This window comes from Halichoerus grypus, chromosome 4 (assembly GCF_964656455.1).
Source record: "Halichoerus grypus chromosome 4, mHalGry1.hap1.1, whole genome shotgun sequence".
Lineage (NCBI taxonomy): Eukaryota > Metazoa > Chordata > Mammalia > Carnivora > Phocidae > Halichoerus > Halichoerus grypus.
This window is the reverse complement of record NC_135715.1, coordinates 43,109,253-43,124,362: the sequence shown is the minus strand read 5'-3', so window position 1 is coordinate 43,124,362 and position 15,110 is coordinate 43,109,253. Positions and strand designations below refer to the sequence as shown.

Genomic DNA, 15,110 nt, shown 5'->3' with positions numbered 1-15,110 from the left:
TTGTCTCAATGCTTTTGAAAAATTCTGTTTCTTTCTTTTCGGATTCCTGTGCTCCTACCCACTTTTCAAGATCTAGCCTAAATGCCCTCTTCTCATCTAGGAGTGTAATGGATTTCATTTATTCATCTTCTGTTGTGTCAGGAGGATTTTGTACCCACAGTTATTGAAATATTTCACATGATGTTTCATATATTGATATTATATATATATCAATATTATATATTGAGATACGTAGGTCTCCTTTCATTATATTTTTTATAATATTTGTGTTCTCAGCTCCTAGCAACTGCTCCATACATAGCAATTTATTAGTTACCTAAACCAATTAGTACTGGTATGATATATCAAATACAACTTGGTTCATTATCTTATCTTGTACAGGGATTAAGCCTAGTTACATATGTTACATTTTCATCCTCTGATGATATCATCTAATTCTAACTACTAATTTATAGCCATTTTATTTTTCATTAGAGCTTGGAACTCTATAATTACAGCTTAATAAAAGGGACTAATATGCATTTACTAATTATCTTCCTTAAAAATAATTCCATCATCTCTTAACTTTGACATATAGGTTACATTATTATTTTATTTTATAAACATTGACATGGAAATAGCATGTCTTTAAAGCATTGTTTATGGTCAGTTATGAATAAATCAGCTATTTTTCCACTAATACATAGCTCTTCTAACATAGCATATGTGGAACTATGTAATTTTTAACATACTTGATATTCCAAAAACTAATCTGGAAAGAATATTTTACATCAAAGATTATACCTTTCCCACAAAGGTAAGTTAAATAGCATTTACTCCTTCAATATTCTTAAATGCTTATTAAATGTCATGAACTGTGATAGACACTGATACTTGCTTTCATAATGAAAGGGAAGACAGACAATAAAGAAATAATTATGATAAGAGATAATGATGATTATAACCTTGAATGGTGTTTATTTCAGGCATTATTAACTCATTTAATACAATAAACTGTGAGCGATCTGTTTTGAGTTAGAGTAGGAATTCATTATTTAAAGGGACAGCTAACATGGCAGAAACAATTTTATTTTATTCATTCATTTATTCCTAGTACCTGGAAAAAGTTCTTCACTAATAGCTAAGTCTCAATAAATAAATATTTTGGAAGTTTAAATTTAATTGTACTATATAAGCAGTTTACTCAAGCTTTTGTATTGATAGCCAAATGACTTGTTTCCTATTAGAAATCAGTATGATTCATGGATAAAATAATAAAAATTAGCGTAATGAACTTTTGTGACTAATTGCTAACGTAAATGTTTTATTCAACATATTTTTAAAGTACAAATAGAGATTTGAGAAAAATTCTGTGACATTTTATGTACCCAGGACATATTTGTAGCTTTTAAAATCATTATCTAAAGTTGCATAACTATAAGTTTAGTTAACATGTAGTTAAATGACAGATGTAAAGATTTTAAGAGTAAATATCTGTCTTTAGAATTCTCTAATTTTGCCTGTATTTGTGAGTGCTCTGTGGATGTATGTTTAAACATGAAAGTGTTGGGGCGCCTGGGTGGCTCAGTTGTTAAGGGTCTGCCTTCGGCTCAGGTCACAATCCCAGGGTCCTGGGATCGAGCCCCGCATGGGGCTCCCTGCTCCGCAGGAAGCCTGCTTCTCCGTCTCCCACTCCCCCTGCTTGTGTTCCCTCTCTTGCTGTGTCTCTCTCTGTTAAATAAATAAATAAAATCTTTAAAAAAAAAATGAAAGTGTTACCTTCTGTTCTTTAAGTTTAGAGACTACTTTCTGGATTCAATTATGAGTTTGGGTAATTGTGTTTAGATGCTTTAACACCTAATTGATTATGCTACATTTGTTTGATCATGGTTGAAATGTAATTTTAATGCTTGGTTGGTGATTTTTTTTTGGAATGTTTTAAATGGATTTGCTGCTTAGGAGTGAATTACCTTTTTACATAGGTTGTCAGGAATCTTCCAGGCAGGGAAGCACATGTTTTGATTATCATTATTATTATTATTTTAACAAAGAGGAAAGATAGAAGATAGAAACCCAGGAGGTGATTAGAAAGCAAGACTTAAACTGAATTGAAAACATGAACTCTTATTTACCACTGCAATTTTTGCAAAGATGTTTTGGCTACTGCATCAATAAAACCAATACTCAAATTTCTTTTATAACATGAAGTTTTCTTATTAAGATAACTTTATCTAAAGCTATAGTTTGCCAAATTGTTTGGTGTCATTAACAATGTGAAAGGGCTGTGGGAGGCAGTCCTTGAAAAATTTTGGTTGAAAAAAATCAAGGAGTATCTTCAGTGTTCTTAATGTATGATTAAGTTAGCTCTCTTAATGTAAACATTGTCCTCAAAAGGGAATAAAAAGATGCAAGACTTCTTAGACTCTCTTTTTGAAGATTATCTTGAGAACATGTTTTGAGAAGCACTAGGCTAATTAATTCAATCTGGGAGTATATTCGGGGATAGGAAGGCATAATACCCATATTTATAGCATCCTCACTAAGCATTGCTTTCAAGGGGACATTTGAAATTCACTTGAAATAAAATGTTTGTGTTCTAATCCAAAGTCTCAGCTTCTTTTCTTTTTTTTTTTCAGCTTCTTTTCCATTTTGTTTTGTTCTACTTCTTCCAGCCACTGCTCTGACTATAGTAAGACAACGCTCTGCTTCACTGATAATATGAATTTTCTTTCTATAATTTATTTGTTTTTTTCCCTTTCCTTTGCTTCCATGTAGTATAAAGGAGAGGGTTTTTGGCTTGATCCCTATATTCCTTAAGTTTTGAGTGAAGAAAACGATAATTAGGATAAAAACAATGATTTAAATGACATGGAATTTATCTTCCTCATGCAAAAATATGAGTAGGTGACAGGGCCATTTTTGATGTTAATGGTGTTGGGTAATCCCTCTTATTCCTCCTTCCTTCTTATTCTCTCTGTGAATGATCTTGAGTCATGGTCCATGAGGGGTAACTTTCGCCATCATATCCGTATTTCAACCACCAGGGCAGAGATAGCAGAGAAGCAAAAAGATAAACATTACACAAAACTCTTCTACTTACATCTGAGTCATAAATACCTTTAGCTACAGAGTCTAATATGGTGAAAGCGAGGCTTTGCAGTCAAATGCTCTACCATTGAGCTATACCCCCGAAAGCGAGGCTTTGAAGTGTATATTCTTGGTGACCAATTGCCCAATTGAAATATGCTATAGTATAGAAACTCCATCCAAATTTATCATACTCTTGATGCCTAGTGATAAAACTATTATTAAATATGTGGTTAGATGGAAAAAGGAAAATGAAGGGGTGCCTCGGTGGCTCAGTCAGTTAAGCATGGACTCTTGGTTTCAGCTCAGGTCATGATTTCGGGGTCCTGGGATCCAGTGGTGGCAGGCTCTGCACTCAGCAGGACATCTGCTTGGGATCCTCTTCCTCTGCCCCTCTCCCACCTTGCATTCTCTCTCTCTCTTTAAAATAAAAATAAATAAATATATAGAAAAAGGAAAAGGAAAATGCTAAAATTAATTCTATCTAAAGAGAAGCCACTTCATAAAAATTACTCCACTTGTCAAAGTTAGCAATAATGCCTACGTTTCCATGTTAATGGGTCAATTCGGTTTTTATCTGTCTTTCTTGGCACCTGTCTCCCAGTTCCCTTTTCTCTCTTTTGTTTTCCCCATAACCTCTTAATTTGGGAGTATTTCAAGGTTTAGTTCTTGGGCCTATTCTCTTCTACTTCCGTTCAGTTCCTTAGTGATTTCTTCCACTCTCATGCCTGTTAATATCTCCAGTATGCAAAGGAAAGAAAAAAAAAAATGTCTCCCTGACCTCCTGAGTCACATATTCAACTGTTTGTTGCACATCCATACTTGAAGGTCTGATCGATAGCTCTACCTTAGCATGCCCGTAACTGAACTCCCAACACTCCCCCCACCAAGAATCGGTTCATCTAATATTTTCCTATCTCAATTGATGACAACCCATTCTTCCATTGTACAAGAAAAAATATTAAAGTAATCTTCAATAACCATCTTTAGCTCTTGCTCTTTATCCAGTCTGTCATTAATTATTATTGGGTCTGTCTTAAAATATATAGAGTCTATCTCCTTCTCATCACCTCTACAACCCTTTCAGATCAAGTCAATATTATGTCTTTTCTGCATTATAGCAATGGCTTTCTCAATGATCTCCTCCTTCCACAGTCACCCCCATAGGTTATATTCAACATAGTAGCCAGAGTGATACTGAAGAAATGTAAGCCAGATCAAGTCATTTCTCCATGATGAATTCTGCCGTGGCTCCCCATTTCATTCAGAACAAAAGTCTAAGTCCTTACAATGGCTTACAAGACTTTCCTATCCTTGTCATTAATTCTCCTATCCTCTCTTTCACCCCCTTCGCCCTCCCTACATGAGCTACTCTTGCCAGAGAGATTTTGCAATGCCTGGTTCCTCAGCCTAAAATGCTATTCACCCAGATTTCCACATATCTAAATTTTTTACCACCTCCAAATGTCATATTGTCAATTAGGCTTACTCTCACCACTCTGTTTAGAATGGCAAAATTGTCAAATATTCTTACTCCTCCTTACTTTATTCTATTTAAAAAAATTCTTTTCCCATTTTCATGTTCTTAACACTGTCAAAATTTACTTCTTTTAATTATTGTTTATTGTTTAATATTTGTCTTCCTCCAATAGAATGCAAACCCTACAAAGACAGGAGGTTTTGTTTGGTATGTGTGTATTTATTTAATAATTAAATGCAAGAAAGAAATCAAAATAGATTCAGGTGAGCTACCCCAAATAATAATCTGTAAATAGGTATTTAAGGAATTTCAGTGAAAATCACATTCAAATCTTGGTGACTTGAGGATCAAATTAGAGATTGAGACCCATTAAATTATTATAAATTATAAAAATAAACTCCGGTGCATTGTATTTTTCCACCTAAATTTTAGAGTGTTAACATAATTATGATAGCCAGTGTGGAGGTAAGAAATGGAAGTGTAAAAGAGTGAAAATCCTTCAAAGGTGTCTGGTTTTCTACAGGGAAGGACAATTTGCTGACCTGGTGGTGAGTATATATTTGCTCAACAGGTTAATATGGTCTCCTGAAATTACCCTTGATATAATGCAGCAGAAATCTCATTCACTGATTCTATTTTTACAAAACAGTGTTCTCATGACAATTTTGCTTTCCTCACATATTTAACTACTGGTAGAAAACAAAGAGATTGTTGAAAGCACTCTACTTGGCAGATACTTCAATTTTAAATTATTAAAAGACCTTTCCTAAATTTTAATCTCGTACTTTTTTTTTCAGATGAGCTAGATCCTTCATTACCTCTGAGGATGCTAAGAATCTGAGCTACAAGACGGGCACAGCTAGTGTACAGGTGTAAGGTAAGGACCGAACATGGGCTGTCCCAAAGGGGTTTATACCTTTACGTCAGGACTAAGGGTAACATGAGAGAACACGTGACTTTAATGCAGGAGGATAAACATGATTTTATTTTCCATTTTGAAAGATACCTACCGCTGCTGTGTGGAAAATGGATGACAGAGCAAGAACAGTGGAGGGAGACAGCTGATAAGACCACTGCATTAGCCTAAGAAAGAAAGATATGAATTACGGTTGTGGCAGTGGGGACAGAGACAAGTAGACAACGTTAAAAAAAAAAAAAAAATGTAGGTGAGAGGATTGACACAGTGTAGGAAGACCTTATCATGTAGCAAAGTCAGATATTCTGACATTTTCTGTTTTCTAAATTCCATCTTCTTGGGCAAATTAATTATGCAAGAAGCTTTAGTGTCTTCACAGTACTAATGGTAATTACCTCATAGCGTTGTTGAGATAATTAAATGAGATTGTGAATTTAAAGCTATTAACACACTGCCTGACACATAGAACTCAGTAAGTAATTAATATCATTACTATTTATTGCTGGTATTAACATTAGTTAATGATTCTATATGCGGTGTGAAAATTAGGGAGGGATCCCAATGACTCTTAAGATGATGACTTGAACCAAACTGAGTGGGTAGGAAAAACTGAAGGAGAAGCAGGTTTAGGAGGCTGAGTTGAAATCTCAGATATGAAGTTTAAGTTGAAAACTCCACTTCTTTCTGAAAACACATTTTCATAGTACATTATATGAGAGAGTTTTTATGCTGACCTTTCAGGGATGCTTAATAGAGCCTTTCTACTGGTTAGTAGCCATAGTAGTTAATTCTGTGGCTCCCTCTTATTAGTCTTCTCGTACCTGATAGAAGTTCCCTCACTCTCTTGATTCTGAGGCTAGCGTGAGCACTGCACCCCAGCAGAATTCAGAGAGAGAAATTGGAGGAGAAATTTAGCCCCCTCCAAATCACACCCACTTCCCATGCTGAAGGGAGGATTGTATAGAATTATATAGGCTGGTGTACCAAGGACAAAAGAACCTAGTCTTGTTTTGGTTTCAATTTTTTTTTTTTTTAATATAAGATGAAGAATTTGGAGTCATAGTAGAAATTCAAATTATATTTAGCCAAAGCTTACAAGTTTTTCCAAAGCAACACTTGTTTTATGTTTACAGACATCTTAAAGTTACTTAAACAGCATACTGATAATAAAAGTCAGGGATAAAAGAGGGAGATTGTCCAGAAACAAAAATCACTGAGAGTATAAGAACAAGAATTCCTGATCTTTTTCTCTCCTCAAACATTCAGGTAGTAGCATTTTTTTTTTTTCTTTATCTGAAGTTCCTTCCAGTTTGTCAGGCAAAAATTCTTGGTCTTATCTTTGATTCCTTATTTTCTCTCTCACACACATCTCATCTGTTAGCAAATACTGCTGGCTGTCTTCAAGCTTTTATGAGAATCTAACTGCTTTTATCACCTTCAACGCTAGCACCCTGGTCCTAGCCACCTCCCTCTCCAGCCGGGATTAGTACAGTGGATTTCTGTCTTGAATCTTTGTTTCTAAATTTGACCCCAAACATCTATTTTCACATGTTCTTTTTATATCCCAATGATCATTTTAAAATGTAAATCTCATTGTATTACTCCTCTGTTCAAAATCTTGCAGTGGCTTCCCATGTCCTTCAGAATGAAAGCTGCAGATTACAGTGCCCCACAAACCCTGCACGTTCTACCTTCGCCACCTTATTCTTCCTCTTCTGATGTCCGGGTCTACTCTACTCACCCCAGCCCAGCCACACTGGGCCCCATTATTCTCTTTTGCCCACTTTCGGCCAGCCCCCATCTCCTCTGCAGTCACTGCCTCCTCTTTCTGAAGCACTTTTCCACCAGATACCTGCTTAGCCCTGTCACGTCTTCCAGTAGTTGCTGAAGCACCATCTTCTACATGAAACCTACCCTGAGTGCTCTAGGTTAAGTGTGTTGGCTCCTTTCCCAAGGATAATCTACTCCCTCAAGTACTTTCTGAAGTACTTTCTTATCTGTAGAACATAGCCCATATGCTCTAGTATATAATTTTTAAATTGCTTTTATTATTGTTGTTTGGTATCTGTATCCCTCTCATCTTGGGTAAACTGTATGATAGCATTGAAGGTCACGTGTTAATTGTATTATGCTGGCAAGAGCACTAACCAGAGCTGCTGAGTATAACCTAGGTAAAAACTGGAGTACAATCTGGGTGATTAATTGGAGTACTGTGTTTTCATATATTAGATGAGTCCCTCCACTCTTTGATCCAGTTAATTATATAAGCTATTTGTTATTGTAGAAGCAAGTGGGTGCAAAATTATGAGATTATGTGCATATGATAATGCTGTCTAACAGTATATTCAATGTATATATTGTTATATACTGTGTAATGCACAATGATGTTAAGATTTTTAATATTGTCTCTTATACAAAGCAAGAACAATGATTAAATGAGAAGAGAATAGGAGATTTACTTACAGCTTGCTATAGCAAGGGGATCCGCCGTGTCCCTTGGATTTCGGCAGAAACTCAAAGGCAGGCAGGGAAATGGGAAGTCTTTATAGTGGAACAAAGGGAAGACTTCAGGTGTGTCCTGATTAGAGGCCGTTGGCATGGTGAAGCTGGAGGCAGGCTCACTAGAAGCAAGGTATCCTATGTGATCGGTGAGGGGTGCATATTTGGTTTTCTCTGGTTGAGTCTAAGTTGGAAAGGGGAAGAAAAATCAAGAAAGCTGTCGGTTATTAATCAAGTCCTGGCCATTTTAGGCCAATTGTTATAGAAGTTATTGCTTAGCTTACTAGATTGTTACAGGGCTAGCAATTGGGCTTTCTGCTGTTCTGATTTACAGCAGGCCGGCTTCTGGACTGGTTATTGTAGATAACGGGGTTGGTCTCCTGGGCAGGTTGCTGCAGGTCATGGGTCAGAGTTCTGGCCCATTGCCTATATATGTTTTGGCCACTGCCTATTTGTATATTCGGTCTCTCAGCATGTTCATGACCCAAGATAACATTAAGTACTTACTATGAATTTGTTGTCCTCACAAAAACTGTATGCATTTTATATTCTTATAATCTATATGCTGTTGTTGAGATGCTTGAAATTTGGCAGTTCAGAGACGTGTCTTTGGTCATATAGTTAAGAAGTGGTAATAGTCAGATTAAAATTTAGACTCAGGAGCTTTAAGAATTTTTTAACTCGGGGCGCCTGGGTGGCTCAGTTGGTTGAGCGACTGCCTTCGGCTCAGGTCATGATCCTGGAGTCCCTGGATCGAGTCCCGCATCAGGCTCCCTGCTCGGCAGGGAGTCTGCTTCTCCCTCTGACCCTCCCCCATCTCATGTGCTCTCTCTCTCTCTCATTCTCTCTGTCTCAAATAAATAAATAAAATCTTTAAAAAAAAAAAAAAAAAAAAAAAGATTTTTTTAACTCAATAATTATATACTGCCTAATAGGATATGGGTTTTAGTATATATTTTAAAGCTTTATGTGAGAAATTCTCACAAGTATTACATATATATGGGGAAGTAATTATTGTGCAGGGAAAGTAAAGACCTAAGAATCATTAATTAAGAAAAATTCAAACTGGGACGCCTGGGTAGCTCAGTCGATTGAGTGTTGGACTCTTGATCTCAGCTCAAGTCTTGATCTCAGGGTCTTGAATTAAAAAAAAAGAAAACCTCAAACTAAAATGATACTTGTATAAATAGCTTATACATTCACAGGTATGTATATATGTTTATAATAGATACATGATAGATAGACAAGTAGCAATATCAATTTTTATATATGTGTTTACAAAATAGAAGATCAAAATTAAATTTAAAGAAGAATGGCATTTATTTTAATCTTTCAATGCAATTTTAAGCAACAACAAAAAAATCCCTATTATCATATTCCAAAAAAATGTAAGAAATTTTTAGTCTTTTGTGCATTATCTCTACTCTTTCTGTACATAATATTTTAAAATAAAATCTTTCTGCAAGGACTATATATCCCAATCACACTGTCATAAATATTCATGATGACCACATTCCACGTACTGGTTTCATGTAACCAAATTTTATTTAACCTTTCAGCAAGTCTGCTTTCATGCAGGAGTTAAATAGTCACAAGATCAAGCATATTAATAACTAGCTTGGTCAGAAACCAACCAAACCAGGGCATATAATATCATGTAAGTAAAACTGAAAACTCAAAGATAAATATTAAGAACCCCAGTGTAATTCCTGAATAAACTACTAGATTATTTTTTTCCACAAAATTAACTTTCACGGTTTAAAATGAGTAGGCCTTCAGCAAATTAATGTACAATTAATTGAGCTAATCAATAATCTTATATTTTCATACAATATATAATTTTAAAACCACAAATTAAACTGGAAAAGCCATTAGAAAATCTAATATATCCCTTAGCATTACAAAAGAGGAAAAGTAGTTGGTGTATCTCCACAAACATACAGCTAGGCAAAATTCAGAGTTAGGCCACAGATCTCTTAACTTCCAGTTCAGTTATTTTTTCTTTACTATCACACTCTCATTACCCTACCATAAATGCTTCCATCCTTTGTTCAGATCATATTTATAGATTCCAATATAATTTTAAGAGGTGTTGTCCAGTGGAGCATAAAGCATGATTTATTCATGGCCATGACAGGGCAATTCCTCCATAATCACTTGTATTCAATGGCCCTGGAAATTAATAGAGTCAATATTATTTGTAGACAATCTACTATAGAAAACCTTGTGAATTATACTAATGGCTTTATTATAACCATAAACATCTTTATGTCTCGCAATAATTAGCATTTGGGAGGACCAAACACTGCTCAGATGCAGATGGGAAAAATCAACATTAGTTTAAATATGCTTATTGTGCTTGTAAATAGTGTTATAAATGGCAGGCATCAACAAATCAGGATAATTAATGCTTTATTCAAACTCTCCTTAAAATCCAAGTCTAGTAGCATATTTTCATATATTTTTGCATCACTTTGTATTATTTAGAAATAATACTCTCTGCAATTGAAGCAGTGGGAAAACTGATGGATGAAAACCTTACCCAAATGTCTTATCTGTTTTCATTATTACTAAATAAGTACAGTCTGCTCAGGATAATATGTGAATCTAAAGTTAACTTTACAAAATGAACATCTGTAACATAAATATGATTGTACCACAGAAGTAAATTTGGAAATAATTTCTTTATAAATCTTTTTAAGGATTATACATATGTAGATCCCATAAATGCTTTTAAAGCATGTCTTTATGTAGAGGACTATATGCAAAATATCTTAAAATTAAAGTATTCGTATGTTTTTATATTACTGAATATTAATAATCATAAAAGTGGCGAGAGCCCCCTTAAGGTGATTTAAAAACTCTAGTAAGTATTTAAGTGCATATGTATAATACAGTTTATATGTAATAACTTCATTTAACAATATAAAATGCATTATATGCGTTATTTATATATATAATTATATATCAGTTATCATTTATATATGTTATATTTTGTTTATCTCATTTATACATATATTTGGGAAATTATTTAGTTGAAAGCATTATATTTTTTACACATATCCCATATATTTGATATTTAGAAATGTTCTAAAATAACATTTCTAAGTGAATTAGTCTGCATATTCTCATACATATACATATATTTTTTTTTTTTCTGCAAAAAGAGTAGTTGTTTTCAGAGAAAGCCACCCAATCTAAAGTACACTAAGACCATTAAACACCCACCCCGGGCAGCGGGGGGGGGGGGGGGGGGGGGGCGGAGGGTGGGAATTACTGTAGGATAAGCCTATAGAATTTCATAGTCAGAATTCAAATAGACTTATTAAATTCCCTAATATGAATCAATCAACTTAGAATGATACTTAACCTTATAAAAACTAGTCACCAACTGGTGAAGCCACCATCCTATTTGGTCATTTAGTTTTAGATATTGCACATTTTTCAACGCTAATTCAAATGGGTCAAACTAAACATTTAATTTCAGTCATATACATATTTATTTTATCCCCTTGTGATCTCTTTGCCACATTCCAAAACTGAATAATTTCCCCACTCCATTATTCACCATTTCACTCCATTTTCAAGGTGTTTGTATGGATTCACATATTCTGTTTAATTCAATTAAAATTCTTTCATAAATAGCAAGTTCTACTCCACTAACCATCTCCCCACTTAGGTAATAGCATTATCTCACAGCATGACTTACCCAATACAATCTAGTCGAACCTTCCCTGATACCATTTTAGGTGTGCTTGCTCGATCTCCTTGCCCTGCCTAAAATGTCGTCCTGGTTTGCTTTCTTCGTCCGTGACATGTTTGATGCATTATTTCTGTGGTCTTTCGCCAACATCTTTTCCGCATTTTCACCATGCTCTGATTGCTCCCTTGATTATTATCCTCTTAGGAAAACAGAGGGTCCACAATGTAATGTGATTGTTTTTTTGGTTTCTAATTATGTCCACAGTGAAATTATAATCCTTTGAAGTGAGGCATTAACTAATTGATTGTCTTCTCTTCTCCCTACCTCACCCTCTTTTTCTCTCTCCATGTTTTCTCTCTCTCTCTATTTTTGAGAGAACTGCATATAATATTTTCTCAGGAACTTAACTAAAGGAATGTATGTCTTTTTCAAACACTTAAGCAATCTAAACACTTAGCCAATTCAATAGAAATATTAATGGTTTTCTTTCTACTTCATTCTTATAGTTTGCAGTTGATCGCATTCTCAGGAATGAAGAAATTTGAAGAACTTATTTCTGTGTCGATTAATGCACTTAGTATATAACCTTCATGGCTATCTAAGTTGTACATGAATGTAGTATTTTATTATGATTTTAGAGATAAGGTAGAAATTTATTAACATAGAAAAATGGCTCTGTGAAGTATTACTATGAAACAAAACAAAAGAAATAAATTGAAAAGGAAGAAAAAGAGTACTAGGAACAAATGAACTCTCCTAATCTCCTTGTACATCTGGCAACAATTACGGGTTGTGATTATGGGATGAAGGAAAAGGAGAAAGGTTGTATCACTGAGCACTCCTTCACTTCCTATTAATAACACAGTTAATCTGGTAAATAAATATAGAAATAACATAGATTACTATTTTTCCCACCCCATCATCCCAATTCAAGCAATATATTACCTTAATATACTTTCTACATTCTAAAGATCTCTCTTGTTTTTCTACAAGTTCTTTTGAGGTTTACCTTGTATCACTATAAATGTGAGACCAGGATAAAACACAGTATTACAATAAACCTTAAGTACCGTGGCATAGAAGAATAATCACCTCACATTTTCTACTTATTATTCATTCATTTCCAAAATCTTATTGCAAAGATATTAAAGACCAACATACTTATATAGGTCACTGAACAATTACCATTTCAAGATACTCAAGAAGACAGTATACTTAACGCATTTGAGGAAATGGGCTTTGTGAAGTTATTACCCAAAAAATATCTAAAAAGAGACAATCTATATTTTAAAGTGTTATGATTAATTCGTATTGATGTGGATTGCAATGTGGAAAGATCCACCCTTGGTAACTAAATTTAGAGATATGCTATTTCTTGTTTACTTTATTATTAAAAAAATCAGTAATTAGTGTAAACATTAAAACCAATGATTAACTTTTGATTATTAAGGGTAACAAAGGTAAGTGTAAGAATGGTGATGTTAACAGGTAATAGAAAAATAATATCCCCCCAATTCTTGTACCTGGCTGTCAAATTTATTTTAAAAAAGACACAATTTTCATTCTAATAGGAAAAGATTAAGATGGGACACCTAGTCCTGATGAAGATGGAAATATAGTCATGTGAACCTTTCTAAAGTCTCTGATAATCCCCCTATAATAAAAATACATAAAGATTACTGTTTGATTTCCAGGTATTTGCCTAGAGAATTTGCCAGTTTAGGGCCCTGCAACTTTACATCTTGGATTGTCTTTTGTGGTACTCCAGAGAAATAACTCCAACCTTGATTGCTGCAGACAGACTAATCAGTGATTTTTGGATACTGAATCTTGAGGAAATATTAAGGTTTGAATATATTGATATATATTGATTAGGCAATCAAGATAGAATTAATTTTGAAAAATGAAAAGTATACTTATTCTGTATCAGGAAATATTAAGGAGACAAAGGTACAAATGAGTTCCTAAGTCCAGTGTTTCAGGTAACTACATGCATAATTGGGAATTCGGCATTTGCCTTTTGTAATTTAACACTTTGTTTCTATGTAACTGTAGCCTTGAGAGCTTATAATAACTATTTGCAGAAGGATGTTGTCTTTAAATTAGTGATTCATTATGAATTCGATTCTCAAAGTGTAGAATAATCTAATATATGGAGAAGAGCCTATTATGAGTAATACAGGAGCACCAGTGTTATCTTACAGAAGAGATCACTGATTATCATGTTTCTCTGAACAAGCTGTAGTGTCATACTTTCCTGTAGGCTTTCACAGCTTTTTTTTTTTTTTTTTTTTTTTAACATCTAGATCTTGATCATTGGTTATTCGGTGAGTTCGGTGAGTGCCTTCTCCATAGGCAGTGGCAGAATCCAAACAGAAAATAGTGGAGCATATGATAATGTGATAATTTATGATAATATGATACGTGATAATTTTCTCCTTGTTATTCTTTATTTAAAGACAAAATATCAAAATGCATATCCACATGGCACATTTTGTTTCTGATTTTGGTTTTGTTTTTTCAATATTTTTCATTAATTTATTATTATATTCTCAGCACTTCTATGAATGCTTGGGGTATAGTATATACTCAATAAATAGTGACTGAATTAATAGTCATTGAACTCTGACAGTCTAGAAAGACAGATTCATTAAAAGCCTGATTCATTAAGTATAATCCCAGTGTGTTGATTTATGGAGCATATATATTTAGCCATTAGTACAAAAACAAAACAAAACAAAACAAAAAACCTCTTCACGTTTCCTATGCAAGAACAAAGCAAGTAGCAATAGAAATTCACCCCATAACTAATATTATTGGTTTAAAATATTGGTGATTAGTTTTGTGGGTTTATAGTTTAAACAAAAAGAATTGATTAAAAAAAAATGGGTTTTCTCTGGGTAAAAACCAGGGAGAAACATTAGTAGGAGAATGATAATGATGTGGGCATAAAAGGCATAAAACCTAGTGTTAAGTGAAAGTTTTGATTGTCATTACTAAGAGTATTTTCTAGCATAAGAGGTAAGCATTTGTTCGTTCATTCATCATTTTGTAAAAGTCTAATGGCAGTGATAAGAAAGTCATTTCATTTGTTTTTTTCCTGAGGAGCATCATACTATAAGGATCATGCTTCTTTCAAGACTTCATTTCTAAACATTTAAAGTTCAAACAATTCTCATAGCATAAGGAAATCTGTCTAGTTTATTTAAAGATGTGAGTGCATTTTGAGGAGAGCTGCACATCTCTAATTCATATCTCATTTTAAGAAAGGTAACCATTGTAAAATATTTATCAGAAAGATAATCATGGACAATTAATTAGAATGATTACTTTGAACTTTATTTCTTCATTACTTTTTAATATTTAAGTGATATTAATGGGTATATTATTTCTAAGATGAAATCTATGATTTATTTTATTTTATTTTTAGAAAGATTTTATTTATT

General features: G+C 33.8%; 1 long non-coding RNA gene across 1 annotated transcript in view; it reads right to left on the bottom strand.

The window, feature by feature from the left end:
- Window positions 1-5,550: 5,550 nt before the first annotated feature.
- LOC118552043 (uncharacterized) overlaps window positions 5,551-15,110 on the bottom strand; it is a 66,658-nt gene continuing 57,098 nt past the window's right edge. Inside the window, exons 2-3 of the long non-coding RNA XR_013446721.1 lie at window positions 7,926-8,145; window positions 5,551-5,629 (exon numbers count right to left, since the gene is read on the bottom strand). This is a non-coding gene — a long non-coding RNA (uncharacterized LOC118552043). The remainder of the gene's footprint in view (window positions 5,630-7,925; window positions 8,146-15,110) is intronic.